General features: G+C 49.6%; 1 pseudogene; it reads right to left on the bottom strand.

Annotated features, from left to right (window-relative positions):
* Window positions 1-2,571: 2,571 nt before the first annotated feature.
* Window positions 2,572-6,057, bottom strand: LOC136538552 (uncharacterized; annotated as a pseudogene).
* Between the last annotated feature and the right edge of the window lie 499 nt (window positions 6,058-6,556).

Raw genomic sequence — 6,556 nt, 5'->3', positions numbered from 1 at the left:
TCCGACGTGCCTTCCGGCAAGCCTCTCTTGGATGCTCCCCGCCGTCTTCACTATCAAGATTCCGGCCGAAACGCCATGGGCCTTATTCCCTCTGGTACACGGTGGCGGCCACACCATAAACACAGTGGGTGTGATCTCGTAAGACTACAAACCCCTTCGATGTACAATAATAGTGCACGCAAGCACCGAATGGTAAGAGATATGCAAACCTCACTAAACACTATGCCTAAACCTAGAGCAAGCGCATAAGCGGTGGTCTAATCAACCTAAGCACTTCGCAAAGTACCTACGCTAATCACCTAATAAAACACTAAGCACTATGCATGTGGAGATCACTAAAATGGTGTATCAACACTCTTGTTATGTTTCCTTAGCTCCACACAACTCAAATAGCCGGTTGGGGGGTCTATTTATAAGTCCCGCTGAGAAAGTAGCCGTTGGGGACAAAATCCCACTTTTCTGCTACTGACCGGACTCTGACCAGCGTCCGGTCAGTACTGACCGGACGCGTCCGGTCACGAAAATGGCTCTCTAGAACCTTACTGATGTTGACCGGACTCTGGCACTCAGCGTCCTGTGCAGTGTGCAGCGTCCGGTACAACATCCTATGCAGCGTCCTGTGTAGCGTCCTGTGCAGCGTCCTGTCACCTCTGTGAGTTCGTTTCTTCGCGACATTGCATCCGGTTTAGTTCCTATCTTCGTGCTTGGACTTTACTTGATATCTTGGGTCTTCTCTTGTGCTTCTAAGGTCTTGCTTATGGTGTTGATCATCGGATCATCACGTCGTCTTCGTCCAAGTCACGTCTTGCACCCTATTGAACTACAAAACAAACATTTGCAAATTCTTTAGTCCAATTTGGTTGTGTTGGTCATCAAACACCAAAATCCAAAGTAAATGGGATTATGGTCCATTTTCCTTACACCCAGCGGCCGGTCACTTCCAGAGAGCTCCCAGAGCCGCTCAACTGCGACCGGACGTGTCTGGTCAGTCACGATTGGACGCAACATCAGCGTCCAGTCCTTCTCTTCTCTGTGCCACCACGTCAGCGGGACCGGACGCACCCACCCAATGTCCGATCACAAAGTGACCCAGCGTTCGGTCGAAGACCGACGCCTGCGCCTTCACTACTGCCACTGACGGGACGCAGGACCCCAGCGTCCGGTTGACGTGAGACGACGGGTTCTGCATCATGAAGTCAGAGCTGCTGCATCAAGGGATGTAGCTCGGCAATGATGACGCGGGTCGAACCCTCCTTCTCCGACGGCTGGGTTTCAGCTTTAGAGGCTCGGGAATCGCCGTGGGCGGGGCGTGGGATCAAGGCAGGAAGTCGGAGCTCCTCTTTGTGAAACCGTTGAGCTCGGCAACGTTGACCTGTTGCAGCCTCCTACTTTGGGCCCATTGGTCTGACATCTTAGGACGGGTCGTCGGTGTTTTGCCATATGAAGTCGGAGCTGCTGGCTGCTTTGCAACTATGCTCGGCAACGATGACTCATGGTAGTGTGTACTCTACCGCGTTGTGTGGGTGGGCTAACCTTTCGTGATGTTTTGCGCCACACTGGGCTACCTTTGTTTGTATATAAACTTTATTCGTTTTAACTGAAAGGCAGAGCTCTTGCTATTGTTTATATATATATATATATATATATATATATCTCATGAGGGTTAAGAAGATTATAGGAGAAGGGGCAGAGCAGTATAGATTTGATCCATTGCTGAAGTCATATTCAGGAAAGGAAGGCACCAGAGTCTGAATTTCGATTGCAAGAAGATGGAGGCCTAGAGATTGTAGCAGCAGATAGATGGGGTGACGATGAGGACAGAGAGAACAGAAAAAAAAAAGGCAGAGAGATTCAGTGGCTGGTATGTGAAGGTGCAAATAGAGAAGTGACAGACTGCTATATGAAGTGGTGAATCAGAGGGATTTGCAGCAACAGAGAGTACTGATTGCATTCATTGGCAAGTGCAAGCTGCTGTTCAGTAAAGGTGGTCTCAATTTCCATGATAAGCAAGACACATCACTCATGCAGCAGTAAAGAGAGGAGGGATATAAATTGTCAAAGCAATCAGGTTCAGTGGCAGCGTGTGCATGTGTGAACAGTTCTATGATGGGAAGAAGTGTAAAGTAGTGCTCTGTCATGTACAAAATATAAGTCGCTTTAACTTTTTTGATACAACGATTTTGCTACGTATGTAGATAATGTACCAAAAGGTAGTGCTCTGTCACCAATTTTGCTCTGTATGTCTTAAAAAAAAAAAGTCAAAGCGACTTATAATTTAGAACGGAGGGAGTAGTTCAGTTCTCCTCCACTGAAGTTCAGAGAAAGGGTTGCAACAAAATAGTTTAGTTGTCTCTTGATGATTTGCAAAGCTTGAACTTGATTTAGTTCAGCGATGCATATCCTTTGGAGATGTAGAAAATAACTTAGATCTGATCAGTTTATTTCTGGTGTAAAGCAAGCTAACTTCTCACTCTCACTACATGCATACAGAACCAGAAAAACAAAAGAAATGTTCTACATAAACTTTCTTATGGTGCTAAAAAAAGACAGGACGAGGACAAATGAAAAGATAGTATTCTCACCAGTGCACATGGTTACACAGTTTACTCCCAGGAGGCCAGGACAAAAGGCCGTGCTATAGTATTTCATTGGTATTGCAAGAAACAAAGGTTGATCTTTCTAATATCATAGACCAAGACACAAATGCCGTACAAATCCCATCTCAACTCTCAAACAACAATGCCGTATGAATGAAAACTATTTCACTGCATAAAAGTTTTGATTACATTTCAGTATACCAGCACAAAATCTTGGAGAAAGATACAGTTTTCCTACCACCTGGATTTTGGACACAACTATACCTTTTTAGCAAGAGTCCGCTGTTTTGTGCCATGCTCCACAACTTTCTCTTCAACATGCAGTCCTTTCCTTCGTCTAACAAAATTCATAAGCTTTTTAGCCAAGTTTGGCCCAATGCTTGAACCATCTCCGAATTCTTCAAGCTCATCCTGTGTCTTTGGGACAAAGAAGGGGTCCTCAGGAATAGCTTCCCAGTGGCTAAGAACGAGGAGAGCACTAACTGCACCTGCAGTTAAACTCCTAAGTTGATTCGAAAATCCAATGCTCTCAGTGACTGGCAGGTAAGCATGCACTGTAAATAATGAGGTTCCTTCTTGCATCTCTTCTTTCAGAACCCTTGCTCGCCTCTTACCAAGAACTGCATAAGTTGCACCTAACTGCTCCGTTGGCGTGGTCAACTCACAGAAGTACATAGCCTCAACAAGCCTTGGCTTGTTCTGAAGAACAGCTGCTCTGCATGCTTCTTTAACCGCAGTGATTACTTGACCGCTGAAGACATTGTATTGATCAGAGTGGTTGGCAGCATCAGAGCCGTCAGCAAATATGTAAGGCTCAACAATAAACGCAAGACCCCACATAGGTTCATCACATAAAGGCCCAGCATTAGTGGCAATCTGGAATCCTGAGACAATGCTGTTCCTTAGTGCCGTAGACTCTATGTGCAATGATTCAGGAGCATCTGTTGCATATCCATCACCATTGTCAAGATCGTTATCTTTGGCTTCACATTCCCTCACAAACCCCAATTTCTCAGAGACATGAGCTCTGCCACTCACAAGTATACCTTGCCTTCCATCTTGGACAGTCATTGTACCACCACTTAATTTTGAATCAGGCAAAAGAAGGACATTGGGACCAACGTGCCAAGGACTTAGTGACCAGATTCTGTCAAGGTGTCCAAGCCATGTCTTTCTATACCTGTCAAGTTTTTCTTTATCAACTTGCTTAGAGATTGTGTCTAATTCACTGTCTATGGCATCAATCATCCGCTGTCTGAGAGTTGCAGCAGAATCACCATCTTCCTGAGAAAGGCGAGGATCCAAAACACCATCCCTTTTTGCTGTTTTCCCGTCAATTATTTGACCAAGCAACTGTTCGCTTTCCTCAAGGACCTTAGTCAGAGCATTGGGAAGCCTCAAGACCTGAACTCGCACAGTACACCTCCCATTTGGAGTAGTCCTCTCAACAAACTCCTGTGGATTCTTCAAGCTCTCCACTAAACTGGCACCTTCCCCTTCGATTGTCTCTTTGAAGGAAACTAGGGGGTCTGAGACCACCAATTTGACCTTTGAAAATCTCTCCTCCAAATCCTTTATGCACCGCTCCAAATGTATCTCACCAGCAGCAGCAAGGACATGCTCACCCCTCTGCGAAACAGTATACTCGACAAATGGGTCTGCCCGGTTAAGAAGCCTAAGCCCTTTAACAAGAGCTCCTAGATCAGCTGGATTTGAGGGCTCAATCGCAACTTTAAGGATCGGAGATGCCTGGAACATCATACTCGAGATGGGCCAGCAATTCTTGGTCGACGACAATGTGGCACTCTTCAATATATGCTGCCCAAGGCCCTGGATTGCAACCACATTCCCCGCAGCCACACTGGCAACTGGCTTCAGGCCTTGTCCTAGCATCTCATACAAGTATTGAAGCTCCACCTCCTGCACATGCTTCTGAACTGTATCCCCTTTCACTGGATCATACAATGGCGACAGCACAAATACCTTCTGCCCTGCATGAAGGACGCCACTGAAGACCCTTGCAAATGCCATAAAGCACTCCTCTGACTCACTACTACTATGGTGGTTCAACAGTTCACCATCCACTCCCTTCAATGGCAACATCTTAGATGGCACAGCAAACATCTTTGACACATAAACTACCACTGGCGCATCAGCACTCACATCACAGGCCTCGACACACCTCCGCACCCTCTCTGCCTCCTCAACAACCTCAGAGCAACCAGCAGCATCTTCTGGAGTAACCTCCCTCTTTGGCATAAGCCTTGCAACCCTGACCCCTTGAGCAGCAACAGGATCAGGCGTGCACTCCACCACCATATCCATCACGGCATCTGCCAGCGGCAGCCACCAGCTCATGACAGATTGCAGCACAGCCTTTGTATCTCTGTTCAGCTCCAGTTCCGGAATTTTCAAGTCGAAGTTTTCAATCAATCTCTTCACCGCTTGACTCTCACCACCGTCCTTCAGCACCAGCTCGTACATCTTCCACAGGGCACTCAACACAAACTCCACGAACATTGGCTGTGGGTCTGCGCTCTTGATAGCTTTCTTCCCCACAACCTTCCCCGTCTTCTTATCGAAATATCTGGGGCCCCACAATCCTTTCAGGAAGGCGGAGGGGTTGACTCTGGTCTTTCTGGCGTAGAGGTTGGCGAACTGTTGGGGGCGAAAGCCCCAGCCGTCAAGTGCACAGGCGAAGACGACATTGCCCTTGAGGGGCTGGAAGGCGTCCTCGTTGTCATCGTCGTCTTCAAAGTCCTCCGGTAGGTCCTCAGCTGAGGACGAAGAGCTTGTGGAGGGGCTATCCTCGAGGGCGGAGAGGAGGGAGAAGTAGGAGTGGGAGCGCAGCGCGGAGTAGATGGAGTTGACGTCGGAGACGATGCGGTGGAGGCGGACGTAGGCCTCGGCGGGGGTGAGGCTGAGCGCGGTGATGAGGCGGTCAATCTTGTTGAGCACGAGGCAGGGCCGGAGGCGCTCGATGAAGGCCTGGCGCAGCGCGGCGTGCGTCTGGACGTGCACCCCCTCGACGGCGTCGACAAGGATGAGCGCCGAGTCCGAGAGGCGCGCGGCGGAGGAGACCTCTGAGCAGAAGTCGATGTGGCCCGGGGAGTCGATGAGGCTGACGCGGTGGCCGGCCCGGGAGCGGAGCGCGACGGCGGCGGACTTCATGGTGATGGCCCGCCGCTGCTCCTCGTCGAGGTAGTCCATGAAGCGGATCCGGCCGGCGAGCTTCGGGTGGAGGAGCCCGCCCCCGCAGGACGCCACCAGGTGGTCCGCCAGCGTGGTCTTGCCGTGGTCCACGTGCGCGAGGATGCACGTGTTGCGAACGTGGCGCGGGTCACCCGCCGCGGTCGCCGCCGGCTCGTCGGCCCCCTCCGTCGCCGCCATTGCCGTGGTGGCTAGGGTTTGGGCTTGGGGAGCTTTGGGTGGGGAAGGAAGACGGAGAAGGTTATGGACTCCGGAGTGGTCTGGGCCTTGGAGCGTTACAGGATCAAAGTGTTGTTGGGGCCGGGTGGGGCCGGCTGGGACACTACCTATTTCGATTTTGCTACGTACTGGTCAAGAAAGCTACTCGAACCGTTGGATCTGAGGCTGAGTTCAACTCCTGCCGTCCGATCGTCCGGATGTCGGACAAAACGAAAACAGCGGCGCTCCATTGGCAAAACTTGGTCACCACGTGTCCTCCTTGAAAAGGAAAATCGTAAGCAGAAACTTGGCAGCTACGAAAGGAAAACTTTCTAGTTGCTCTACCCAATTTCGGTTCGTTTTCTATAGGCGGGCAAAATAGCCATATTTCTCGGACTCTCATCCAAAGCTCAAATTAATCCCTTAACTATCAAAATAGCCACTTTAGTTCTTGGATTTGTAATTTCTGTTCAATCTCGTCCTCTGTCCGACGTCATCTGCTACAGCAGCTCACTCCGTCAGCACCGTCCATGTACTCTGCTAGCACAGTT

The sequence above is a fragment of the Miscanthus floridulus genome, chromosome 2 (assembly GCF_019320115.1).
Source record: "Miscanthus floridulus cultivar M001 chromosome 2, ASM1932011v1, whole genome shotgun sequence".
In the NCBI taxonomy this organism is placed as follows: Eukaryota; Viridiplantae; Streptophyta; class Magnoliopsida; order Poales; family Poaceae; genus Miscanthus; species Miscanthus floridulus.
This window is presented reverse-complemented; position numbering and strand designations above follow the sequence as displayed.